The sequence below is a fragment of the Pseudophryne corroboree genome, unplaced genomic scaffold (assembly GCF_028390025.1).
Source record: "Pseudophryne corroboree isolate aPseCor3 unplaced genomic scaffold, aPseCor3.hap2 scaffold_1232, whole genome shotgun sequence".
NCBI lineage: Eukaryota > Metazoa > Chordata > Amphibia > Anura > Myobatrachidae > Pseudophryne > Pseudophryne corroboree.
In genome coordinates this window covers 68,107-92,207 of record NW_026967858.1, presented here as the reverse complement: position 1 = coordinate 92,207, position 24,101 = coordinate 68,107, and the positions used below count along the sequence as shown (strand labels likewise).

Here is a 24,101-nt window from a genome sequence, read left to right as displayed (position 1 = left end):
TTATGTTATTTCAGTTTGCAAAATCTTTAGCTCCTAAAAAAAGACATTCTTATCAGTATAGCTTGCCAAAATAGCTCAGTTGTGAGAACAATAGACTGAAGACCTTAAAATCCCTAGTATGATCGTGGGTTTCCACATGTTTGGGTGTTTGCAGTTTGTTACTGAGTAGCAAGTCAGCAAAAAGAAATTTAGCAGCAGAAACTTTCATTTTCAGGTTTCGCCCTCAAGGACACTTGATGTTCTTTCAGTTTGCCTTATCTTAAACACCAAAAAAGACTTTCTAAACGTCAGACTTACAAACAATAGCTCTTTTGTGAGAGCATTAAACTGAAGATCTAAAGCTCCTGGGTTCGATCCCAGGATTCGGCATGTTTAGTTGCTGTATTTTTGTTACAGAATAGCAATTTACCAGCAGAATCTTTCATTATCAGGTGTTGTTCATCAAGAACACTTAATGCTCTTTTTTTCCCTAGCCTAAAACCCCAAATACGGCTTCACATCTTTCACAAATAGCCGAAATAGCTCAGTTGGTAGAGCGTTAGACTGAAGATCTAAAGGTCCCTGGTTCGATCCCGGGTTTCGGCATATTTAGTTGCTGTTTTTTTTGTTACAGAATAGCAATTTAGCAGCAGAAACTGCCGTGTTCAGGTTCTGGTCTTCAAGTTCATTTCATGTTATTACAGTTTGCATTATTATTAGCCCCAATAAAAGAATTTCTTATTAGTAGAGCTTGGCGAACTAGCTAAGTTGTGAGAACATTAGACTGAAGATCTAAGGGTGTCTTGTTCAATCCTGGGGTTTAGCATGGTTGGGTGTTTGCTTTTGCTACTGAATAGCAATTTAGCAGCAAAAACTGTTGTTTTCAGTTTTTGATCTTGAAAAACATTTTATGTTATTTCAGTTTGCAAAATCTTTAGCACCAAAAAAAGACATTCTTATCAGTATAGCTTGCCAAAATAGCTCAGTTGTGAGAGCAATAGACTGAAGACCTTAAAATCCCTAGTACGATCGTGGGTTTCCACATGTTTGGGTGTTTGCATTTTGTTACTGAGTAGCAATTCAGCAAAAAGAAATTTAGCAGCAGAAACGTTTATTTTCAGGTTTCGCCCTCTAGGACACTTGATGTTCTTTCAGTTTGCCTTATCTTAAACACCAAAAAAGACTTTCCAAATGTCAGACGTAGCTGCAATAGCACATTTGGGAGAGCATTAGACTGAAGATCTATAAGTCCCTGTTTCGATCCCGGGTTTCGGCATGTTTAGTAGCTGTATTTTTGTTACAGAATAGCAATTTACCAGCAGAATCTTTCATTATAAGGTGTTGCTCTTCAATAACACTTGATGCTCTTTTTTTCCCAACCTAAAACCCCAAATACGACTTCACATCTGTCACAATTAACCGAAATAGCTCAGTTGGGAGAGCGTTAGACTGAAGATCTAAAGGTCCCGGGTTTCGGCATATTTAGTTGCTGTTTTTTTTGTTACAGAATAGCAATTTAGCAGCAGAAACTGCCGTGTTCAGGTTCTGGTCTTCAAGAACATTTCATGTTATTACAGTTTGCATTATTATTAGCCCCAATAAAAGAATTTCTTATTAGTAGAGCTTGGCGAAATAGCTCAGTTGTGACAACATTAGACTGAAGATCTAAGGGTGTCTTGTTCAATCCTGGGGTTTAGCATGGTTGGGTGTTTGCTTTTGCTACTGAATAGCAATTTAGCAGCAAAAACTGTTGTGTTCAGGTTTTGATCTTAAAAAGCATTTTATGTTATTTCAGTTTGCAAAATCTTTAGCTCCTAAAAAAAGACATTCTTATCAGTATAGCTTGCCAAAATAGCTCAGTTGTGAGAGCAATAGACTGAAGACCTTAAAATCCCTAGTACGATCGTGGGTTTCCACATGTTTGGGTGTTTGCAGTTTGTTACTGAGTAGCAATTCAGCAAAAAGAAATTTAGCAGCAGGAACTTTCATTTTCAGGTTTCGCCCTCTAGGACACTTGATGTTCTTTCAGTTTGCCTTATCTTAAACACCAAAAAAGACTTTCTAAACGTCAGACTTACACGCAATAGCTCTTTTGTGAGAGCATTAAACTGAAGATCTAAAGGTCCTGGGTTTGATCCCAGGATTCGGCATGTTTAGTTGCTGTATTTTTGTTACAGAATAGCAATTTACCAGCAGAATCTTTCATTATCAGGTGTTGTTCATCAAGAACACTTAATGCTCTTTTTTTTCCCAGCCTAAAATCCCAAATACGGTTTAACATCTTTCACAATTAGCCGAAATAGCTCAGTTGGGAGAGCGTTAGACTGAAGATCTAAAGGTCCCTGGTTCGATCCCGGGTTTCTGCATATTTAGTTGCTGTTTTTTTGTTACAGAATAGCAATTTAGCAGCAGAAACTGCCGTGTTCAGGTTCTGGTCTTCAAGAACATTTCATGTTTTTACAGTTTGCATTATTATTAGCCCCAATAAAATAATTTCTTATTAGTAGAGCTTGGCGAAATAGCTCAGTTGTGACAACATTAGACTGAAGATCTAAGGGTGTCTTGTTCAATCCTGGGGTTTAGCATGGTTGGGTGTTTGCTTTTGCTACTGAATAGCAATTTAGCAGCAAAAACTGTTGTGTTCAGGTTTTGATCTTGAAAAGCATTTTATGTTATTTCAGTTTGCAAAATCTTTAGCTCCTAAAAAAAGACATTCTTATCAGTATAGCTTGCCAAAATAGCTCAGTTGTGAGAGCAATAGACTGAAGACCTTAAAATCCCTAGTATGATCGTGGGTTTCCACATGTTTGGGTGTTTGCAGTTTGTTACTGAGTAGCAAGTCAGCAAAAAGAAATTTAGCAGCAGAAACTTTCATTTTCAGGTTTCGCCCTCTAGGACACTTGATGTTCTTTCAGTTTGCCTTATCTTAAACACCAAAAAACACTCTCTAAACGTCAGACTTACACACAATAGCTCTTTTGTGAGAGCATTAAACTGAAGATCTAAAGCTCCTGGGTTCGATCCCAGGATTCGGCATGTTTAGTTGCTGTATTTTTGTTACAGAATAGCAATTTACCAGCAGAATCTTTCATTATCAGGTGTTGTTCATCAAGAACACTTAATGCTCTTTTTTTCCCCAGCCTAAAACCCCAAATACGGCTTCACATCTTTCACAATTAGTCGAAATAGCTCAGTTGGTAGAGCGTTAGACTGAAGATCTAAAGGTCCCTGGTTCGATCCCGGATTTCTGCATATTTAGTTGCTGTTTTTTGTTACAGAATAGCAATTTAGCAGCAGAAACTGCCGTGTTCAGGTTCTGGTCTTCAAGTTCATTTCATGTTATTACAGTTTGCATTATTATTAGCCCCAATAAAAGAATTTCTTATTAGTAGAGCTTGGCGAAATAGCTCAGTTGTGAGAACATTAGACTGAAGATCTAAGGGTGTCTTGTTCAATCCTGGGGTTTAGCATGGTTGGGTGTTTGCTTTTGCTACTGAATAGCAATTTAGCAGCAAAAACTGTTGCTTTCAGTTTTTGATCTTGAAAAACATTTTATGTTATTTCAGTTTGCAAAATCTTTAGCTTCAAAAAAAGACATTCTTATCAGTATAGCTTGCCAAAATAGCTCAGTTGTGAGAGCAATAGACTGAAGACCTTAAAATCCATAGTACGATCGTGGGTTTCCACATGTTTGGGTGTTTGCATTTTGTTACTGAGTAGCAATTCAGCAAAAAGAAATTTAGCAGCAGAAACATTTATTTTCAGGTTTCGCCCTCTAGGACACTTGATGTTCTTTCAGTTTGCCTTATCTTAAACACCAAAAAAGACTTTCCAAAGGTCAGACGTAGCTGCAATAGCTCATTTGGGAGAGCATTAGACTGAAGATCTATAAGTCCCTGGTTCGATCCCGGGTTTCGGCATGTTTAGTAGCTGTATTTTTGTTACAGAATAGCAATTTACCAGCAGAATCTTTCATTATAAGGTGTTTCTCTTCAAGAACACTTGATGCTCTTTTTTTCCCAACCTAAAACCCCAAATACGACTTCACATCTGTCACAATTAGCCAAAATAGCTCAGTTGGGAGAGCGTTAGACTGAAGATCTAAAAGTCCCTGGTTCAATCCTGGGTTTCGGCATATTTAGTTGCTGTTTTTTTGTTACAGAATAGCAATTTAACAGCAGAAACTGCCGTGTTCAGGTTCTGGTCTTCAAGAACATTTCATGTTATTACAGTTTGCATTATTATTAGCCCCAATAAAAGAATTTCTTATTAGTAGACCTTGGCGAAATAGCTCAGTTGTGACAACATTAGACTGAAGATCTAAGGGTGTCTTGTTCAATCCTGGGGTTTAGCATGGTTGGGTGTTTGCTTTTGCTACTGAATAGCAATTTAGCAGCAAAAACTGTTGTGTTCAGGTTTTGATCTTGAAAAGCATTTTATGTTATTTCAGTTTGCAAAATCTTTAGCTCCTAAAAAAAGACATTCTTATCAGTATAGCTTGCCAAAATAGCTCAGTTGTGAGAGCAATAGACTGAAGACCTTAAAATCCCTAGTACGATCGTGGGTTTCCACATGTTTGGGTGTTTGCAGTTTGTTACTGAGTAGCAATTCAGCAAAAAGAAATTTAGCAGCAGAAACTTTCATTTTCAGGTTTCGCCCTCTAGGACACTTGATGTTCTTTCAGTTTGCCTTATCTTAAACACCAAAAAAGACTTTCTAAACGTCAGACTTACACGCAATAGCTCTTTTGTGAGAGCATTAAACTGAAGATCTAAAGGTCCTGGGTTTGATCCCAGGATTCGGCATGTTTAGTTGCTGTATTTTTGTTACAGAATAGCAATTTACCAGCAGAATCTTTCATTATCAGGTGTTGTTCATCAAGAACACTTAATGCTCTTTTTTTTCCCAGCCTAAAACACCAAATACGGCTTGACATCTTTCATAATTAGCCGAAATAGCTCAGTTGGGAGAGCGTTAGACTGAAGATCTAAAGGTCCCTGGTTCGATCCCGGGTTTCTGCATATTTAGTTGCTGTTTTTTTGTTACAGAATAGCAATTTAGCAGCAGAAACTGCCGTGTTCAGGTTCTGGTCTTCAAGAACATTTCATGTTTTTACAGTTTGCATTATTATTAGCCCCAATAAAATAATTTCTTATTAGTAGAGCTTGGCGAAATAGCTCAGTTGTGACAACATTAGACTGAAGATCTAAGGGTGTCTTGTTCAATCCTGGGGTTTAGCATGGTTGGGTGTTTGCTTTTGCTACTGAATAGCAATTTAGCAGCAAAAACTGTTGTGTTCAGGTTTTGATCTTGAAAAGCATTTTATGTTATTTCAGTTTGCAAAATCTTTAGCTCCTAAAAAAAGACATTCTTATCAGTATAGCTTGCCAAAATAGCTCAGTTGTGAGAGCAATAGACTGAAGACCTTAAAATCCCTAGTATGATCGTGGGTTTCCACATGTTTGGGTGTTTGCAGTTTGTTACTGAGTAGCAAGTCAGCAAAAAGAAATTTAGCAGCAGAAACTTTCATTTTCAGGTTTCGCCCTCTAGGACACTTGATGTTCTTTCAGTTTGCCTTATCTTAAACACCAAAAAACACTTTCTAAACGTCAGACTTACACACAATAGCTCTTTTGTGAGAGCATTAAACTGAAGATCTAAAGCTCCTGGGTTCGATCCCAGGATTCGGCATGTTTAGTTGCTGTATTTTTGTTACAGAATAGCAATTTACCAGCAGAATCTTTCATTATCAGGTGTTGTTCATCAAGAACACTTAATGCTCTTTTTTTCCCCAGCCTAAAACCCCAAATACGGCTTCACATCTTTCACAATTAGTCGAAATAGCTCAGTTGGTAGAACGTTAGACTGAAGATCTAAAGGTCCCTGGTTCGATCCCGGATTTCTGCATATTTAGTTGCTGTTTTTTTGTTACAGAATAGCAATTTAGCAGCAGAAACTGCCGTGTTCAGGTTCTGGTCTTCAAGTTCATTTCATGTTATTACAGTTTGCATTATTATTAGCCCCAATAAAAGAATTTCTTATTAGTAGAGCTTGGCGAAATAGCTCAGTTGTGAGAACATTAGACTGAAGATCTAAGGGTGTCTTGTTCAATCCTGGGGTTTAGCATGGTTGGGTGTTTGCTTTTGCTACTGAATAGCAATTTAGCAGCAAAAACTGTTGTTTTCAGTTTTTGATCTTGAAAAACATTTTATGTTATTTCAGTTTGCAAAATCTTTAGCTCCAAAAAAAAAGACATTTTTATCAGTATAGCTTGCCAAAATAGCTCAGTTGTGAGAGCAATAGACTGAAGACCTTAAAATCCCTAGTACGATCGTGGGTTTCCACATGTTTGGGTGTTTGCATTTTGTTACTGAGTTGCAATTCAGCAAAAAGAAATTTAGCAGCAGAAACGTTTATTTTCAGGTTTCGCCCTCTAGGACACTTGATGTTCTTTCAGTTTGCCTTATCTTAAACACCAAAAAAGACTTTCCAAATGTCAGATGTAGCTGCAATAGCTCATTTGGGAGAGCATTAGACTGAAGATCTATAAGTCCCTTGTTCGATCCCGGGTTTCGGCATGTTTAGTAGCTGTATTTTTGTTACAGAATAGCAATTTACCAGCAGAATCTTTCATTATATGGTGTTGCTCTTCAAGAACACTTGATGCTCTTTTTTTCCCAACCTAAAACCCCAAATACGACTTCACATCTGTCACAATTAGCCGAAGTAGCTCAGTTGGGAGAGCGTTAGACTGAAGATCTAAAGGTCCCTGGTTCGATCCCGGGTTTTGGCATATTTAGTTGCTGTTTTTTTTGTTACAGAATAGCAATTTAGCAGCAGAAACTGCCATGTTCAGGTTCTGGTCTTCAAGAACATTTCATGTTATTACAGTTTGCATTATTATTAGCCCCAATAAAAGAATTTCTTATTAGTAGAGCTTGGCGAAATAGCTCAGTTGTGACAACATTAGACTGAAGATCTAAGGGTGTCTTGTTCAATCCTGGGGTTTAGCATGGTTGGGTGTTTGCTTTTGCTACTGAATAGCAATTTAGCAGCAGAAACTGTTGTGTTCAGGTTTTGATCTTGAAAAGCATTTTATGTTATTTCAGTTTGCAAAATCTTTAGCTCCTAAAAAAAGACATTCTTATCAGTATAGCTTGCCAAAATAGCTCAGTTGTGAGAGCAATAGACTGAAGACCTTAAAATCCCTAGTACGATCGTGGGTTTCCACATGTTTGGGTGTTTGCAGTTTGTTACTGAGTAGCAATTCAGCAAAAAGAAATTTAGCAGCAGAAACTTTCATTTTCAGGTTTCGCCCTCTAGGACACTTGATGTTCTTTCAGTTTGCCTTATCTTGAACACCAAAAAAGACTTTCTAAACGTCAGACTTACACGCAATATCTCTTTTGTGAGAGCATTCAACTGAAGATCTAAAGGTCCTGGGTTCGATCCCAGGATTCGGCATGTTTAGTTGCTGTATTTTTGTTACAGAATAGCAATTTACCAGCAGAATCTTTCATTATCAGGTGTTGTTCATCAAGAACACTTAATGCTCTTTTTTTCCCCAGCCTAAAACCCCAAATACGGCTTGACATCTTTCACAATTAGCCGAAATAGCTCATTTGGGAGAGTGTTAGACTGAAGATCTAAAGGTCCCTGGTTCGATACCGGGTTTCGGCATATTTAGTTGCTGGTTTTTTGTTACAGAATGGCAATTTAGCAGCAGAAACTGCCGTGTTCAGGTTCTGGTCTTCAAGAACATTTCATGTTTTTACAGTTTGCATTATTATTAGCCCCAATAAAAGAATTTCTTATTAGTAGAGCTTGGCGAAATAGCTCAGTTGTGAGAACATTAGACTGAAGATCTAAGGGTGTCTTGTTCAATCCTGGGGTTTAGCATGGTTGGGTGTTTGCTTTTGCTACTGAATAGCAATTTAGCAGCAAAAACTGTTGTTTTCAGTTTTTGATCTTGAAAAACATTTTATGTTATTTCAGTTTGCAAAATCTTTAGCTCCAAAAGAAGACATTCTTATCAGTATAGCTTGCCAAAATAGCTCAGTTGTGAGAGCAATAGACTGAAGACCTTAAAATCCCTAGTACGATTGTGGGTTTCCACATGTTTGGGTGTTTGCAGTTTGTTACTGAGTAGCAATTCAGCAAAAAGAAATTTAGCAGCAGAAACTTTCATTTTCAGGTTTCGCCCTCTAGGACACTTGATGTTCTTTCAGTTTGCCTTATCTTAAACACCAAAAAAGACTTTCCAAATGTCAGACGTAGCTGCAATAGCTCATTTGGGAGAGCATTAGAATGAAGATCTATAAGTCCCTGGTTCGATCCCTGGTTTCGGCATGTTTAGTAGCTGTATTTTTGTTACAGAATAGCAATTTACCAGCAGAATCTTTCATTATAAGGTGTTGCTCTTCAAGAACACTTGATGCTCTTTTTTTCCCAACCTAAAACCCCAAATACGACTTAACATCTGTCAGAATTAGCCGAAATAGCTCAGTTGGGAGAGCGTTAGACTGAAGATCTAAAGGTCCCTGGTTCGATCCCGGGTTTCGGCGTATTTAGTTGCGGTTTTTTTTGTTACAGAATAGCAATTTAGCAGCAGAAACTGCCGTGTTCAGGTTCTGGTCTTCAAGAACATTTCATGTTATTACAGTTTGCATTATTATTAGCCCCAATAAAAGAATTTCTTATTAGTAGACCTTGGCGAAATAGCTCAGTTGTGACAACATTAGACTGAAGATCTAAGGGTGTCTTGTTCAATCCTGGGGTTTAGCATGGTTGGGTGTTTGCTTTTGCTACTGAATAGCAATTTAGCAGCAAAAACTGTTGTGTTCAGGTTTTGATCTTGAAAAGCATTTTATGTTATTTCAGTTTGCAAAATCTTTAGCTCCTAAAAAAAGACATTCTTATCAGTATAGCTTGCCAAAATAGCTCAGTTGTGAGAGCAATAGACTGAAGACCTTAAAATCCCTAGTACGATCGTGGGTTTCCACATGTTTGGGTGTTTGCAGTTTGTTACTGAGTAGCAATTCAGCAAAAAGAAATTTAGCAGCAGAAACTTTCATTTTCAGGTTTCGCCCTCTAGGACACTTGATGTTCTTTCAGTTTGCCTTATCTTAAACACCAAAAAAGACTTTCTAAACGTCAGACTTACACGCAATAGCTCTTTTGTGAGAGCATTAAACTGAAGATCTAAAGGTCCTGGGTTTGATCCCAGGATTCGGCATGTTTAGTTGCTGTATTTTTGTTACAGAATAGCAATTTACCAGCAGAATCTTTCATTATCAGGTGTTGTTCATCAAGAACACTTAATGCTCTTTTTTTCCCCAGCCTAAAACCCCAAATACGGCTTGACATTTTTCACAATTAGCCGAAATAGCTCAGTTGGGAGAGCGTTAGACTGAAGATCTAAAGGTCCCTGTTTCGATCCTGGGTTTCGGCATATTTAGTTGCTGTTTTTTTTGTTACAGAATAGCAATTTACCAGCAGAATCTTTCATTATAAAGTGTTGCTCTTCAAGAACACTTGATGCTCTTTTTTTCCCAACCTAAAACCCCAAATACGACTTCACATCTGTCACAATTAGCCGAAATAGCTCAGTTGGGAGAGCGTTAGACTGAAGATCTAAAGGTCCCTGGTTCGATCCCGGGTTTCGGCATATTTAGTTGCTGTTTTTTTTGTTACAGAATAGCAATTTAGCAGCAGAAACTGCCGTGTTCAGGTTCTGGTCTTCAAGAACATTTCATGTTATTACAGTTTGCATTATTATTAGCCCCAATAAAATAATTTCTTATTAGTAGAGCTTGGCGAAATAGCTCAGTTGTGACAACATTAGACTGAAGATCTAAGGGTGTCTTGTTCAATCCTGGGGTTTAGCATGGTTGGGTGTTTGCTTTTGCTACTGAATAGCAATTTAGCAGCAAAAACTGTTGTGTTCAGGTTTTGATCTTGAAAAGCATTTTATGTTATTTCAGTTTGCAAAATCTTTAGCTCCTAAAAAAAGACATTCTTATCAGTATAGCTTGCCAAAATAGCTCAGTTGTGAGAGCAATAGACTGAAGACCTTAAAATCCCTAGTACGATCGTGGGTTTCCACATGTTTGGGTGTTTGCAGTTTGTTACTGAGTAGCAATTCAGCAAAAAGAAATTTAGCAGCAGAAACTTTCATTTTCAGGTTTCGCCCTCTAGGACACTTGATGTTCTTTCAGTTTGCCTTATCTTAAACACCAAAAAAGACTTTCTAAACGTCAGACTTACACGCAATAGCTCTTTTGTGAGAGCATTAAACTGAAGATCTAAAGCTCCTGGGTTCGATCCCAGGATTCGGCATGTTTAGTTGCTGTATTTTTGTTACAGAATAGCAATTTACCAGCAGAATCTTTCATTATCAGGTGTTGTTCATCAAGAACACTTAATGCTCTTTTTTTCCCCAGCCTAAAACCCCAAATACGGCTTCACATTTTTCACAATTAGTCGAAATAGCTCAGTTGGTAGAGCGTTAGACTAAAGATCTAAAGGTCCCTGGTTCGATCCCGGATTTCTGCATATTTAGTTGCTGTTTTTTGTTACAGAATAGCAATTTAGCAGCAGAAACTGCCGTGTTCAGGTTCTGGTCTTCAAGTTCATTTCATGTTATTACAGTTTGCATTATTATTAGCCCCAATAAAAGAATTTCTTATTAGTAGAGCTTGGCGAAATAGCTCAGTTGTGAGAACATTAGACTGAAGATCTAAGGGTGTCTTGTTCAATCCTGGGGTTTAGCATGGTTGGGTGTTTGCTTTTGCTACTGAATAGCAATTTAGCAGCAAAAACTGTTGTTTTCAGTTTTTGATCTTGAAAAACATTTTATGTTATTTCAGTTTGCAAAATCTTTAGCTTCAAAAAAAGACATTCTTATCAGTATAGCTTGCCAAAATAGCTCAGTTGTGAGAGCAATAGACTGAAGACCTTAAAATCCCTAGTACGATCGTGGGTTTCTACATGTTTGGGTGTTTGCATTTTGTTACTGAGTAGCAATTCAGCAAAAAGAAATTTAGCAGCAGAAACGTTTATTTTCAGGTTTCGCCCTCTAGGACACTTGATGTTCTTTCAGTTTGCCTTTTCTTAAACACCAAAAAAGACTTTCCAAAGGTCAGACGTAGCTGCAATAGCTCATTTGGGAGAGCATTAGACTGAAGATCTATAAGTCCCTGGTTCGATCCCGGGTTTCGGCATGTTTAGTAGCTGTATTTTTGTTACAGAATAGCAATTTACCAGCAGAATCTTTCATTATAAGGTGTTTCTCTTCAAGAACACTTGATGCTCTTTTTTTCCCAACCTAAAACCCCAAATACGACTTCACATCTGTCACAATTAGCCGAAATAGCTCAGTTGGGAGAGCGTTAGACTGAAGATCTAAAAGTCCCTGGTTCGATCCTGGGTTTCGGCATATTTAGGTGCTGTTTTTTTGTTACAGAATAGCAATTTAACAGCAGAAACTGCCGTGTTCAGGTTCTGGTCTTCAAGAACATTTCATGTTATTACAGTTTGCATTATTATTAGCCCCAATAAAAGAATTTCTTATTAGTAGAGCTTGGCGAAATAGCTCAGTTGTGACAACATTAGACTGAAGATCTAAGGGTGTCTTGTTCAATCCTGGGGTTTAGCATGGTTGGGTGTTTGCTTTTGCTACTGAATAGCAATTTAGCAGCAAAAACTGTTGTTTTCAGTTTTTGATCTTGAAAAACATTTTATGTTATTTCAGTTTGCAAAATCTTTAGCTCCAAAAGAAGACATTCTTATCAGTATAGCTTGCCAAAATAGCTCAGTTGTGAGAGCAATAGACTGAAGACCTTAAAATCCCTAGTACGATCGTGGGTTTCCACATGTTTGGGTGTTTGCATTTTGTTACTGAGTAGCAATTCAGCAAAAAGAAATTTAGCAGCAGAAACGTTTATTTTCAGGTTTCGCCCTCTAGGACACTTGATGTTCTTTCAGTTTGCCTTATCTTAAACACCAAAAAAGACTTTCCAAATGTCAGACGTAGCTGCAATAGCTCATTTGGGAGAGCATTAGACTGAAGATCTATAAGTCCCTGGTTCGATCCCGGGTTTCGGCATGTTTAGTAGCTGTATTTTTGTTACAGAATAGCAATTTAACAGCAGAATCTTTCATTATAAGGTGTTGCTCTTCAAGAACACTTGATGCTCTTTTTTTCCCAACCTAAAACCCCAAATACGACTTCACATCTGTCACAATTAGCCGAAGTAGCTCAGTTGGGAGAGCGTTAGACTGAAGATCTAAAGGTCCCTGGTTCGATCCCGGGTTTCGGCATATTTAGTTGCTGTTTTTTTTGTTACAGAATAGCAATTTAGCAGCAGAAACTGCCGTGTTCAGGTTCTGGTCTTCAAGAACATTTCATGTTATTACAGTTTGCATTATTATTAGCCTCAATAAAAGAATTTCTTATTAGTAGAGCTTGGCGAAATAGCTCAGTTGTGACAACATTAGACTGAAGATCTAAGGGTGTCTTGTTCAATCCTGGGGTTTAGCATGGTTGGGTGTTTGCTTTTGCTACTGAATAGCAATTTAGCAGCAAAAACTGTTGTGTTCAGGTTTTGATCTTGAAAAGCATTTTATGTTATTTCAGTTTGCAAAATCTTTAGCTCCTAAAAAAAGACATTCTTATCAGTATAGCTTGCCAAAATAGCTCAGTTGTGAGAGCAATAGACTGAAGACCTTAAAATCCCTAGTACGATCGTGGGTTTCCACATGTTTGGGTGTTTGCAGTTTGTTACTGAGTAGCAATTCAGCAAAAAGAAATTTAGCAGCAGAAACTTTCATTTTCAGGTTTCGCCCTCTAGGACACTTGATGTTCTTTCAGTTTGCCTTATCTTAAACACCAAAAAAGACTTTCTAAACGTCAGACTTACACGCAATAGCTCTTTTGTGAGAGCATTAAACTGAAGATCTAAAGGTCCTGGGTTTGATCCCAGGATTCGGCATGTTTAGTTGCTGTATTTTTGTTACAGAATAGCAATTTACCAGCAGAATCTTTCATTATCAGGTGTTGTTCATCAAGAACACTTAATGCTCTTTTTTTTCCCAGCCTAAAACCCCAAATACGGCTTGACATCTTTCATAATTAGCCGAAATAGCTCAGTTGGGAGAGCGTTAGACTGAAGATCTAAAGGTCCCTGGTTCGATCCTGGGTTTCTGCATATTTAGTTGCTGTTTTTTTGTTACAGAATAGCAATTTAGCAGCAGAAACTGCCGTGTTCAGGTTCTGGTCTTAAAGAACATTTCATGTTTTTACAGTTTGCATTATTATTAGCCCCAATAAAATAATTTCTTATTAGTAGAGCTTGGCAAAATAGCTCAGTTGTGACAACATTAGACTGAAGATCTAAGGGTGTCTTGTTCAATCCTGGGGTTTAGCATGGTTGGGTGTTTGCTTTTGCTACTGAATAGCAATTTAGCAGCAAAAACTGTTGTGTTCAGGTTTTGATCTTGAAAAGCATTTTATGTTATTTCAGTTTGCAAAATCTTTAGCTCCTAAAAAAAGACATTCTTATCAGTATAGCTTGCCAAAATAGCTCAGTTGTGAGAGCAATAGACTGAAGACCTTAAAATCCCTAGTATGATCGTGCGTTTCCACATGTTTGGGTGTTTGCAGTTTGTTACTGAGTAGCAAGTCAGCAAAAAGAAATTTAGCAGCAGAAACTTTCATTTTCAGGTTTCGCCCTCTAGGACACTTGATGTTCTTTCAGTTTGCCTTATCTTAAACACCAAAAAACACTTTCTAAACGTCAGACTTACACACAATAGCTCTTTTGTGAGAGCATTAAACTGAAGATCTAAAGCTCCTGGGTTCGATCCCAGGATTCGGCATGTTTAGTTGCAGTATTTTTGTTACAGAATAGCAATTTACCAGCAGAATCTTTCATTATCAGGTGTTGTTCATCAAGAACACTTAATGCTCTTTTTTTCCCCAGCCTAAAACCCCAAATACGGCTTCACATCTTTCACAATTAGTCGAAATAGCTCAGTTGGTAGAACGTTAGACTGAAGATCTAAAGGTCCCTGGTTCGATCCCGGATTTCTGCATATTTAGTTGCTGTTTTTTTGTTACAGAATAGCAATTTAGCAGCAGAAACTGCCGTGTTCAGGTTCTGGTCTTCAAGTTCATTTCATGTTATTACAGTTTGCATTATTATTAGCCCCAATAAAAGAATTTCTTATTAGTAGAGCTTGGCGAAATAGCTCAGTTGTGAGAACATTAGACTGAAGATCTAAGGGTGTCTTGTTCAATCCTGGGGTTTAGCATGGTTGGGTGTTTGCTTTTGCTACTGAATAACAATTTAGCAGCAAAAATTGTTGTTTTCAGTTTTTGATCTTGAAAAACATTTTATGTTATTTCAGTTTGCAAAATCTTTAGCTCCAAAAAAAGACATTTTTATCAGTATAGCTTGCCAAAATAGCTCAGTTGTGAGAGCAATAGACTGAAGACCTTAAAATCCCTAGTACGATCGTGGGTTTCCACATGTTTGGGTGTTTGCATTTTGTTACTGAGTAGCAATTCAGCAAAAAGAAATTTAGCAGCAGAAACGTTTATTTTCAGGTTTTGCCCTCTAGGACACTTGATGTTCTTTCAGTTTGCCTTATCTTAAACACCAAAAAAGACTTTCCAAATGTCAGACGTAGCTGCAATAGCTCATTTGGGAGACCATTAGACTGAAGATCTATAAGTCCCTGGTTCGATCTCGGGTTTCGGCATGTTTAGTAGCTGTATTTTTGTTACAGAATAGCAATTTACCAGCAGATTCTTTCATTATAAGGTGTTGCTCTTCATGAACACTTGATGCTCTTTTTTCCCAACCTAAAACCCCAAATACAACTTCACATCTGTCACAATTAGCCAAAGTAGCTCAGTTGGGAGAGCGTCAGACTGAAGATCTAAAGGTCCCGGGTTTCGGCATATTTAGTTGCTGTTTTTTTTGTTACAGAATAGCAATTTAGCAGCAGAAACTGCCGTGTTCAGGTTCTGGTCTTCAAGAACATTTCATGTTATTACAGTTTGCATTATTATTAGCCCCAATAAAATAATTTCTTATTAGTAGAGCTTGGCGAAATAGCTCAGTTGTGAGAACATTAGACTGCAGATCTAAGGGTGTCTTGTTCAATCCTGGGGTTTAGCATGGTTGGGTGTTTGCTTTTGCTACTGAATAGCAATTTAGCAGCAAAAGCTGTTGTTTTCAGTTTTTGATCTTGAAAAACATATTATGTTATTTCAGTTTGCAAAATCTTTAGCTCCAAAAAAAGACATTTTTATCAGTATAGCTTGCCAAAATAGCTCAGTTGTGAGAGCAATAGACTGAAGACCTTAAAATCCCTAGTACGATCGTGGGTTTCCACATGTTTGGGTGTTTGCATTTTGTTACTCAGTAGCAATTTAGCAAAAAGAAATTTAGCAGCAGAAACTTTTATTTTCAGGTTTCGCCCTCTAGGACACTTGATGTCCTTTCAGTTTGCCTTATCTTAAACACCAAAAAAGACTTTCCAAATGTCAGATGTAGCTGCAATAGCTCATTTGTGAGAGCATTAGACTGAAGATCTATAAGTCCCTGGTTCGATCCCGGGTTTCGGCATGTTTAGTAGCTGTATTTTTGTTACAGAATAGCAATTTACCAGCAGAATCTTTCATTATAAGGTGTTGCTCTTCAAGAACACTTGATGCTCTTTTTTTCCCAACCTAAAACCCCAAATACGACTTCACATCTGTCGCAATTAGCCGAAGTAGCTCAGTTGGGAGAGCGTTAGACTGAAGATCTAAAGGTCCCTGGTTCGATCCTGGGTTTCGGCATATTTAGTTGCTGTTTTTTTTGTTACAGAATAGCAATTTAGCAGCAGAAACTGCCGTGTTCAGGTTCTGGTCTTCAAGAACATTTCATGTTATTACAGTTTGCATTATTATTAGCCCCAATAAAAGAATTTCTTATTAGTAGAGCTTGGCGAAATAGCTCAGTTGTGACAACATTAGACTGAAGATCTAAGGGTGTCTTGTTCAATCCTGGGGTTTAGCATGGTTGGGTGTTTGCTTTTGCTACTGAATAGCAATTTAGCAGCAAAAACTGTTGTGTTCAGGTTTTGATCTTGAAAAGCATTTTATGTTATTTCAGTTTGCAAAATCTTTAGCTCCTAAAAAAAGACATTCTTATCAGTATAGCTTGCCAAAATAGCTCAGTTGTGAGAGCAATAGACTGAAGACCTTAAAATCCCTAGTGCGATCGTGGGTTTCCACATGTTTGGGTGTTTGCAGTTTGTTACTGAGTAGCAATTCAGCAAAAAGAAATTTAGCAGCAGAAACTTTCATTTTCAGGTTTCGCCCTCTAGGACACTTGATGTTCTTTCAGTTTGCCTTATCTTAAACACCAAAAAAGACTTTCTAAACGTCAGACTTACACGCAATATCTCTTTTGTGAGAGCATTAAACTGAAGATCTAAAGGTCCTGGGTTTGATCCCAGGATTCGGCATGTTTAGTTGCTGTATTTTTGTTACAGAATAGCAATTTACCAGCAGAATCTTTCATTATCAGGTGTTGTTCATCAAGAACACTTAATGCTCTTTTTTTTCCCAGCCTAAAACCCCAAATACGGCTTGACATCTTTCTCAATTAGCCGAAATAGCTCAGTTGGGAGAGCTTTAGACTGAAGATCTAAAGGTCCCTGGTTCGATCCTGGGTTTCTGCATATTTAGTTGCTGTTTTTTTGTTACAGAATAGCAATTTAGCAGCAGAAACTGCCGTGTTCAGGTTCTGGTCTTCAAGATCATTTCATGTTATTACAGTTTGCATTATTATTAGCCCCAATAAAAGAATTTCTTATTAGTAGAGCTTGGCGAAATAGCTCAGTTGTGAGAACATTAGACTGAAGATCTAAGGGTGTCTTGTTCAATCCTGGGGTTTAGCATGGTTGGGTGTTTGCTTTTGCTACTGAATAACAATTTAGCAGCAAAAATTGTTGTTTTCAGTTTTTGATCTTGAAAAACATTTTATGTTATTTCAGTTTGCAAAATCTTTAGCTCCAAAAAAAGACATTTTTATCAGTATAGCTTGCCAAAATAGCTCAGTTGTGAGAGCAATAGACTGAAGACCTTAAAATCCCTAGTACGATCGTGGGTTTCCACATGTTTGGGTGTTTGCATTTTGTTACTGAGTAGCAATTCAGCAAAAAGAAATTTAGCAGCAGAAACGTTTATTTTCAGGTTTTGCCCTCTAGGACACTTGATGTTCTTTCAGTTTGCCTTATCTTAAACACCAAAAAAGACTTTCCAAATGTCAGACGTAGCTGCAATAGCTCATTTGGGAGACCATTAGACTGAAGATCTATAAGTCCCTGGTTCGATCTCGGGTTTCGGCATGTTTAGTAGCTGTATTTTTGTTACAGAATAGCAATTTACCAGCAGATTCTTTCATTATAAGGTGTTGCTCTTCATGAACACTTGATGCTCTTTTTTCCCAACCTAAAACCCCAAATACAACTTCACATCTGTCACAATTAGCCAAAGTAGCTCAGTTGGGAGAGCGTCAGACTGAAGATCTAAAGGTCCCGGGTTTCGGCATATTTAGTTGCTGTTTTTTTTGTTACAGAATAGCAATTTAGCAGCAGAAACTGCCGTGTTCAGGTTCTGGTCTTCAAGAACATTTCATGTTATTACAGTTTGCATTATTATTAGCCCCAATAAAAGAATTTCTTATTAGTAGAGCTTGGCGAAATAGCTCAGTTGTGAGAACATTAGACTGCAGATCTAAGGGTGTCTTGTTCAATCCTGGGGTTTAGCATGGTTGGGTGTTTGCTTTTGCTACTGAATAGCAATTTAGCAGCAAAAGCTGTTGTTTTCAGTTTTTGATCTTGAAAAACATATTATGTTATTTCAGTTTGCAAAATCTTTAGCTCCAAAAAAAGACATTTTTATCAGTATAGCTTGCCAAAATAGCTCAGTTGTGAGAGCAATAGACTGAAGACCTTAAAATCCCTAGTACGATCGTGGGTTTCCACATGTTTGGGTGTTTGCATTTTGTTACTCAGTAGCAATTTAGCAAAAAGAAATTTAGCAGCAGAAACTTTTATTTTCAGGTTTCGCCCTCTAGGACACTTGATGTCCTTTCAGTTTGCCTTATCTTAAACACCAAAAAAGACTTTCCAAATGTCAGATGTAGCTGCAATAGCTCATTTGTGAGAGCATTAGACTGAAGATCTATAAGTCCCTGGTTCGATCCCGGGTTTCGGCATGTTTAGTAGCTGTATTTTTGTTACAGAATAGCAATTTACCAGCAGAATCTTTCATTATAAGGTGTTGCTCTTCAAGAACACTTGATGCTCTTTTTTTCCCAACCTAAAACCCCAAATACGACTTCACATCTGTCGCAATTAGCCGAAGTAGCTCAGTTGGGAGAGCGTTAGACTGAAGATCTAAAGGTCCCTGGTTCGATCCTGGGTTTCGGCATATTTAGTTGCTGTTTTTTTTGTTACAGAATAGCAATTTAGCAGCAGAAACTGCCGTGTTCAGGTTCTGGTCTTCAAGAACATTTCATGTTATTACAGTTTGCATTATTATTAGCCCCAATAAAAGAATTTCTTATTAGTAGAGCTTGGCGAAATAGCTCAGTTGTGACAACATTAGACTGAAGATCTAAGGGTGTCTTGTTCAATCCTGGGGTTTAGCATGGTTGGGTGTTTGCTTTTGCTACTGAATAGCAATTTAGCAGCAAAAACTGTTGTGTTCAGGTTTTGATCTTGAAAAGCATTTTATGTTATTTCAGTTTGCAAAATCTTTAGCTCCTAAAAAAAGACATTCTTATCAGTATAGCTTGCCAAAATAGCTCAGTTGTGAGAGCAATAGACTGAAGACCTTAAAATCCCTAGTACGATCGTGGGTTTCCACATGTTTGGGTGTTTGCAGTTTGTTACTGAGTAGCAATTCAGCAAAAAGAAATTTAGCAGCAGAAACTTTCATTTTCAGGTTTCGCCCTCTAGGACACTTGATGTTCTTTCAGTTTGCCTTATCTTAAACACCAAAAAAGACTTTCTAAACGTTAGACTTACACGCAATAGCTCTTTTGTGAGAGCATTAAACTGAAGATCTAAAGGTCCTGGGTTTGATCCCAGGATTCGGCATGTTTAGTTGCTGTATTTTTGTTACAGAATAGCAATTTACCAGCAGAATCTTTCATTATCAGGTGTTGTTCATCAAGAACACTTAATGCTCTTTTTTTCCCAGCCTAAAACCCCAAATACGGCTTAACATCTTTCACAATTAGCCGAAATAGCTCAGTTGGGAGAGCGTTAGACTGAAGATCTAAAGGTCCCTGGTTCGATCCCGGGTTTCGGCATATTTAGTTGCTGGTTTTTTTTGTTACAGAATAGCAATTTAGCAGCAGAAACTGCCGTGTTCAGGTTCTGGTCTTCAAGAACATTTCATGTTATTACAGTTTGCATTATTATTAGCCCCAATAAAAGAATTTCTTATTAGTAGAGCTTGGCGAAATAGCTCAGTTGTGATAACATTAGACTGAAGATCTAAGGGTGTCTTGTTCAATCCTGGGGTTTAGCATGGTTGGGTGTTTGCTTTTGCTACTGAATAGCAATTTAGCAGCAAAAACTGTTGTTTTCAGTTTTTGATCTTGAAAAACATTTTATGTTATTTCAGTTTGCAAAATCTTTAGCTCCAAAAAAAGACATTCTTATCAGTATAGCTTGCCAAAATAGCTCAGTTGTGAGAGCAATAGACTGAAGACCTTAAAATCCCTAGTACGATCATGGGTTTCCACATGTTTGGGTGTTTGCATTTTGTTACTGAGTAGCAATTCAGCAAAAAGAAATTTAGCAGCAGAAACGTTTATTTTCAGGTTTCGCCCTCTAGGACACTTGATGTTCTTTCAGTTTGCCTTATCTTAAACACCAAAAAAGACTTTCCAAATGTCAGACGTAGCTGCAATAGCTCATTTGGGAGAGCATTAGAATGAAAATCTATAAGTCCCTGGTTCGATCCCGGGTTTCGGCATGTTTAGTAGCTGTATTTTTGTTACAGAATAGCAATTTACCAGCAGAATCTTTCATTATAAGGTGTTGCTCTTCAAGAACACTTGATGCTCTTTTTTTCCCAACCTAAAACCCCAAATACGACTTAACATCTGTCAGAATTAGCCGAAATAGCTCAGTTGGGAGAGCGTTAGACTGAAGATCTAAAGGTCCCTGGTTCGATCCCGGGTTTCGGCATATTTAGTTGCTGTTTTTTTTGTTACAGAATAGCAATTTAGCAGCAGAAACTGCCGTGTTCAGGTTCTGGTCTTCAAGTTCATTTCATGTTATTACAGTTTGCATTATTATTAGCCCCAATAAAAGAATTTCTTATTAGTAGAGCTTGGCGAAATAGCTCAGTTGTGAGAACATTAGACTGAAGATCTAAGGGTGTCTTGTTCAATCCTGGGGTTTAGCATGGTTGGGTGTTTGCTTTTGCTACTGAATAGCAATTTAGCAGCAAAAACTGTTGTGTTCAGGTTTTGATCTTGAAAAGCATTTTATGTTATTTCAGTTTGCAAAATCTTTAGCTCCTAAAAAAAGACATTCTTATCAGTATAGCTTGCCAAAATAGCTCAGTTGTGAGAGCAATAGACTGAAGACCTTAAAATCCCTAGTACGATCGTGGGTTTCCACATGTTTGGGTGTTTGCAGTTTGTTACTGAGTAGCAATTCAGCAAAAAGAAATTTAGCAGCAGAAACTTTCATTTTCAGTTTTTCGCCCTCTAGGACACTTGATGTTCTTTCAGTTTGCCTTATCTTAAACACCAAAAAAGACTTTCTAAACGTCAGACTTACACGCAATAGCTCTTTTGTGAGAGCATTAAACTGAAGATCTAAAGGTCCTGGGTTTGATCCCAGGATTCGGCATGTTTAGTTGCTGTATTTTTGTTACAGAATAGCAATTTACCAGCAGAATCTTTCATTATCAGGTGTTGTTCATCAAGAACACTTAATGCTCTTTTTTTCCCCAGCCTAAAACCCCAAATACGGCTTGACATTTTTCACAATTAGCCGAAATAGCTCAGTTGGGAGAGCGTTAGACTGAAGATCTAAAGGTCCCTGGTTCGATCCTGGGTTTCGGCATATTTAGTTGCTGTTTTTTTGTTACAGAATAGCAATTTACCAGCAGAATCTTTCATTATAAGGTGTTGCTCTTCAAGAACACTTGATGCTCTTTTTTTCCCAACCTAAAACCCCAAATACGACTTCACATCTGTCACAATTAGCCGAAATAGCTCAGTTGGGAGAGCGTTAGACTGAAGATCTAAAGGTCCCTGGTTCGATCCCGGGTTTCGGCATATTTAGTTGCTGTTTTTTTTGTTACAGAATAGCAATTTAGCAGCAGAAACTGCCGTGTTCAGGTTCTGGTCTTCAAGAACATTTCATGTTATTACAGTTTGCATTATTATTAGCCCCAATAAAATAATTTCTTATTAGTAGAGCTTGGCGAAATAGCTCAGTTGTGACAACATTAGACTGAAGATCTAAGGGTGTCTTGTTCAATCCTGGGGTTTAGCATGGTTGGGTGTTTGCTTTTGCTACTGAATAGCAATTTAGCAGCAAAAACTGTTGTGTTCAGGTTTTGATCTTGAAAAGCATTTTATGTTATTTCAGTTTGCAAAATCTTTAGCTCCTAAAAAAAGACATTCTTATCAGTATAGCTTGCCAAAATAGCTCAGTTGTGAGAGCAATAGACTGAAGACCTTAAAATCCCTAGTACGATCGTGGGTTTCCACATGTTTGGGTGTTTGCAGTTTGTTACTGAGTAGCAATTCAGCAAAAAGAAATTTAGCAGCAGAAACTTTCATTTTCAGGTTTCGCCCTCTAGGACACTTGATGTTCTTTCAGTTTGCCTTATCTTAAACACCAAAAAAGACTTTCCAAATGTCAGACGTAGCTGCAATAGCTCGTTTGGGAGAGCATTAGACTGAAAATCTATAAATCCCTGGTTCGATCCCGGGTTTCGGCATGTTTAGTAGCTGTATTTTTGTTACAGAACAGCAATTTACCAGCAGAATCTTTCATTATAAGGTGTTGCTCTTCAAGAACACTTGATGCTCTTTTTTTCCCAACCTAAAACCCCAAATACGACTTCACATCTGTCACAATTAGCCGAAATAGCTCAGTTGGGAGAGCGTTAGACTGAAGATCTAAAGGTCCCTGGTTCGATCCCGGGTTTCGGCATATTTAGTTGCTGTTTTTTTTTGTTACAGAATAGCAATTTAGCAGCAGAAACTGCCGTGTTCAGGTTCTGGTCTTCAAGAACATTTCATGTTATTACAGTTTGCATTATTATTAGCCCCAATAAAAGAATTTCTTATTAGTAGAGCTTGGCGAAATAGCTTAGTTGTGACAACATTAGACTGAAGATCTAAGGGTGTCTTGTTCAATCCTGGGGTTTAGCATGGTTGGGTGTTTGCTTTTGCTACTGAATAGCAATTTAGCAGCAAAAACTGTTGTTTTCAGTTTTTGATCTTGAAAAACATTTTATGTTATTTCAGTTTGCAAAATCTTTAGCTCCAAAAAAAGACATTCTTATCAGTATAGCTTGCCAAAATAGCTCAGTTGTGAGAGCAATAGACTGAAGACCTTAAAATCCCTAGTACGATCATGGGTTTCCACATGTTTGGGTGTTTGCATTTTGTTACTGAGTAGCAATTCAGCAAAAAGAAATTTAGCAGCAGAAACGTTTATTTTCAGGTTTCGCCCTCTAGGACACTTGATGTTCTTTCAGTTTGCCTTATCTTAAACACCAAAAAAGACTTTCCAAATGTCAGACGTAGCTGCAATAGCTCATTTGGGAGAGCATTAGAATGAAGATCTATAAGTCCCTGGTTCGATCCCGTGTTTCGGCATGTTTAGTAGCTGTATTTTTGTTACAGAATAGCAATTTACCAGCAGAATCTTTCATTATAAGGTGTTGCTCTTCAAGAACACTTGATGCTCTTTTTTTCCCAACCTAAAACCCCAAATACGACTTAACATCTGTCAGAATTAGCCGAAATAGCTCAGTTGGGAGAGCGTTAGACTGAAGATCTAAAGGTCCCTGGTTCGATCCCGGGTTTCGGCATATTTAGTTGCTGTTTTTTTTGTTACAGAATAGCAATTTAGCAGCAGAAACTGCCGTGTTCAGGTTCTGGTCTTCAAGTTCATTTCATGTTATTACAGTTTGCATTATTATTAGCCCCAATAAAAGAATTTCTTATTAGTAGAGCTTGGCGAAATAGCTCAGTTGTGAGAACATTAGACTGAAGATCTAAGGGTGTCTTGTTCAATCCTGGGGTTTAGCATGGTTGGGTGTTTGCTTTTGCTACTGAATAGCAATTTAGCAGCAAAAACTGTTGTGTTCAGGTTTTGATCTTGAAAAGCATTTTATGTTATTTCAGTTTGCAAAATCTTTAGCTCCTAAAAAAAGACATTCTTATCAGTATAGCTTGCCAAAATAGCTCAGTTGTGAGAGCAATAGACTGAAGACCTTAAAATCCCTAGTACGATCGTGGGTTTCCACATGTTTGGGTGTTTGCAGTTTGTTACTGAGTAGCAATTCAGCAAAAAGAAATTTAGCAGCAGAAACTTTCATTTTCAGGTTTCGCCCTCTAGGACACTTGATGTTCTTTCAGTTTGCCTTATCTTAAACACCAAAAAAGACTTTCTAAACGTCAGACTTACACGCAATAGCTCTTTTGTGAGAGCATTAAACTGAAGATCTAAAGGTCCTGGGTTTGATCCCTGGATTCGGCATGTTTAGTTGCTGTATTTTTGTTACAGAATAGCAATTTACCAGCAGAATCTTTCATTATCAGGTGTTGTTCATCAAGAACACTTAATGCTCTTTTTTTCCCCAGCCTAAAACCCCAAATACGGCTTGACATTTTTCACAATTAGCCGAAATAGCTCAGTTGGGAGAGCGTTAGACTGAAGATCTAAAGGTCCCTGGTTCGATCCTGGGTTTCGGCATGTTTAGTTGCTGTTTTTTTTGTTACAGAATAGCAATTTACCAGCAGAATCTTTCATTATAAGGTGTTGCTCTTCAAGAACACTTGATGCTCTTT

General features: G+C 37.7%; 29 non-coding genes across 29 annotated transcripts; all 29 read left to right on the top strand.

Moving 5' to 3' along the window:
* The first annotated feature begins 512 nt into the window (after positions 1-512).
* TRNAF-GAA (transfer RNA phenylalanine (anticodon GAA)) lies at positions 513-585 on the top strand. Its single transcript has one exon. It is a non-coding gene; the product is annotated as a tRNA-Phe (tRNA).
* A 1,687-nt stretch (positions 586-2,272) lies between these two features.
* Positions 2,273-2,345, top strand: TRNAF-GAA (transfer RNA phenylalanine (anticodon GAA)). Its single transcript has one exon. It is a non-coding gene; the product is annotated as a tRNA-Phe (tRNA).
* An 813-nt stretch (positions 2,346-3,158) lies between these two features.
* Positions 3,159-3,231, top strand: TRNAF-GAA (transfer RNA phenylalanine (anticodon GAA)). Its single transcript has one exon. It is a non-coding gene; the product is annotated as a tRNA-Phe (tRNA).
* Positions 3,232-3,826: 595 nt separating this feature from the next.
* On the top strand, positions 3,827-3,899 carry TRNAF-GAA (transfer RNA phenylalanine (anticodon GAA)). The gene has a single exon. It is a non-coding gene; the product is annotated as a tRNA-Phe (tRNA).
* A 142-nt stretch (positions 3,900-4,041) lies between these two features.
* On the top strand, positions 4,042-4,114 carry TRNAF-GAA (transfer RNA phenylalanine (anticodon GAA)). The gene has a single exon. It is a non-coding gene; the product is annotated as a tRNA-Phe (tRNA).
* An 813-nt stretch (positions 4,115-4,927) lies between these two features.
* On the top strand, positions 4,928-5,000 carry TRNAF-GAA (transfer RNA phenylalanine (anticodon GAA)). Its single transcript has one exon. It is a non-coding gene; the product is annotated as a tRNA-Phe (tRNA).
* Positions 5,001-5,813: 813 nt separating this feature from the next.
* TRNAF-GAA (transfer RNA phenylalanine (anticodon GAA)) lies at positions 5,814-5,886 on the top strand. The gene has a single exon. It is a non-coding gene; the product is annotated as a tRNA-Phe (tRNA).
* Positions 5,887-6,699: 813 nt separating this feature from the next.
* Positions 6,700-6,772, top strand: TRNAF-GAA (transfer RNA phenylalanine (anticodon GAA)). The gene has a single exon. It is a non-coding gene; the product is annotated as a tRNA-Phe (tRNA).
* An 814-nt stretch (positions 6,773-7,586) lies between these two features.
* On the top strand, positions 7,587-7,659 carry TRNAF-GAA (transfer RNA phenylalanine (anticodon GAA)). The gene has a single exon. It is a non-coding gene; the product is annotated as a tRNA-Phe (tRNA).
* Positions 7,660-8,470: 811 nt separating this feature from the next.
* On the top strand, positions 8,471-8,543 carry TRNAF-GAA (transfer RNA phenylalanine (anticodon GAA)). Its single transcript has one exon. It is a non-coding gene; the product is annotated as a tRNA-Phe (tRNA).
* An 814-nt stretch (positions 8,544-9,357) lies between these two features.
* TRNAF-GAA (transfer RNA phenylalanine (anticodon GAA)) lies at positions 9,358-9,430 on the top strand. The gene has a single exon. It is a non-coding gene; the product is annotated as a tRNA-Phe (tRNA).
* Positions 9,431-9,573: 143 nt separating this feature from the next.
* TRNAF-GAA (transfer RNA phenylalanine (anticodon GAA)) lies at positions 9,574-9,646 on the top strand. The gene has a single exon. It is a non-coding gene; the product is annotated as a tRNA-Phe (tRNA).
* An 814-nt stretch (positions 9,647-10,460) lies between these two features.
* On the top strand, positions 10,461-10,533 carry TRNAF-AAA (transfer RNA phenylalanine (anticodon AAA)). The gene has a single exon. It is a non-coding gene; the product is annotated as a tRNA-Phe (tRNA).
* A 595-nt stretch (positions 10,534-11,128) lies between these two features.
* TRNAF-GAA (transfer RNA phenylalanine (anticodon GAA)) lies at positions 11,129-11,201 on the top strand. Its single transcript has one exon. It is a non-coding gene; the product is annotated as a tRNA-Phe (tRNA).
* A 142-nt stretch (positions 11,202-11,343) lies between these two features.
* Positions 11,344-11,416, top strand: TRNAF-GAA (transfer RNA phenylalanine (anticodon GAA)). The gene has a single exon. It is a non-coding gene; the product is annotated as a tRNA-Phe (tRNA).
* A 596-nt stretch (positions 11,417-12,012) lies between these two features.
* TRNAF-GAA (transfer RNA phenylalanine (anticodon GAA)) lies at positions 12,013-12,085 on the top strand. Its single transcript has one exon. It is a non-coding gene; the product is annotated as a tRNA-Phe (tRNA).
* Positions 12,086-12,227: 142 nt separating this feature from the next.
* On the top strand, positions 12,228-12,300 carry TRNAF-GAA (transfer RNA phenylalanine (anticodon GAA)). The gene has a single exon. It is a non-coding gene; the product is annotated as a tRNA-Phe (tRNA).
* An 814-nt stretch (positions 12,301-13,114) lies between these two features.
* On the top strand, positions 13,115-13,187 carry TRNAF-GAA (transfer RNA phenylalanine (anticodon GAA)). The gene has a single exon. It is a non-coding gene; the product is annotated as a tRNA-Phe (tRNA).
* Positions 13,188-14,000: 813 nt separating this feature from the next.
* Positions 14,001-14,073, top strand: TRNAF-GAA (transfer RNA phenylalanine (anticodon GAA)). The gene has a single exon. It is a non-coding gene; the product is annotated as a tRNA-Phe (tRNA).
* A 1,683-nt stretch (positions 14,074-15,756) lies between these two features.
* Positions 15,757-15,829, top strand: TRNAF-GAA (transfer RNA phenylalanine (anticodon GAA)). Its single transcript has one exon. It is a non-coding gene; the product is annotated as a tRNA-Phe (tRNA).
* An 814-nt stretch (positions 15,830-16,643) lies between these two features.
* On the top strand, positions 16,644-16,716 carry TRNAF-GAA (transfer RNA phenylalanine (anticodon GAA)). The gene has a single exon. It is a non-coding gene; the product is annotated as a tRNA-Phe (tRNA).
* A 1,683-nt stretch (positions 16,717-18,399) lies between these two features.
* Positions 18,400-18,472, top strand: TRNAF-GAA (transfer RNA phenylalanine (anticodon GAA)). Its single transcript has one exon. It is a non-coding gene; the product is annotated as a tRNA-Phe (tRNA).
* Positions 18,473-19,285: 813 nt separating this feature from the next.
* TRNAF-GAA (transfer RNA phenylalanine (anticodon GAA)) lies at positions 19,286-19,358 on the top strand. The gene has a single exon. It is a non-coding gene; the product is annotated as a tRNA-Phe (tRNA).
* An 813-nt stretch (positions 19,359-20,171) lies between these two features.
* TRNAF-GAA (transfer RNA phenylalanine (anticodon GAA)) lies at positions 20,172-20,244 on the top strand. Its single transcript has one exon. It is a non-coding gene; the product is annotated as a tRNA-Phe (tRNA).
* Positions 20,245-21,059: 815 nt separating this feature from the next.
* Positions 21,060-21,132, top strand: TRNAF-GAA (transfer RNA phenylalanine (anticodon GAA)). Its single transcript has one exon. It is a non-coding gene; the product is annotated as a tRNA-Phe (tRNA).
* Positions 21,133-21,274: 142 nt separating this feature from the next.
* On the top strand, positions 21,275-21,347 carry TRNAF-GAA (transfer RNA phenylalanine (anticodon GAA)). Its single transcript has one exon. It is a non-coding gene; the product is annotated as a tRNA-Phe (tRNA).
* An 813-nt stretch (positions 21,348-22,160) lies between these two features.
* TRNAF-GAA (transfer RNA phenylalanine (anticodon GAA)) lies at positions 22,161-22,233 on the top strand. The gene has a single exon. It is a non-coding gene; the product is annotated as a tRNA-Phe (tRNA).
* An 813-nt stretch (positions 22,234-23,046) lies between these two features.
* TRNAF-GAA (transfer RNA phenylalanine (anticodon GAA)) lies at positions 23,047-23,119 on the top strand. The gene has a single exon. It is a non-coding gene; the product is annotated as a tRNA-Phe (tRNA).
* Positions 23,120-23,933: 814 nt separating this feature from the next.
* TRNAF-GAA (transfer RNA phenylalanine (anticodon GAA)) lies at positions 23,934-24,006 on the top strand. Its single transcript has one exon. It is a non-coding gene; the product is annotated as a tRNA-Phe (tRNA).
* The last annotated feature ends 95 nt before the right edge of the window (positions 24,007-24,101 follow it).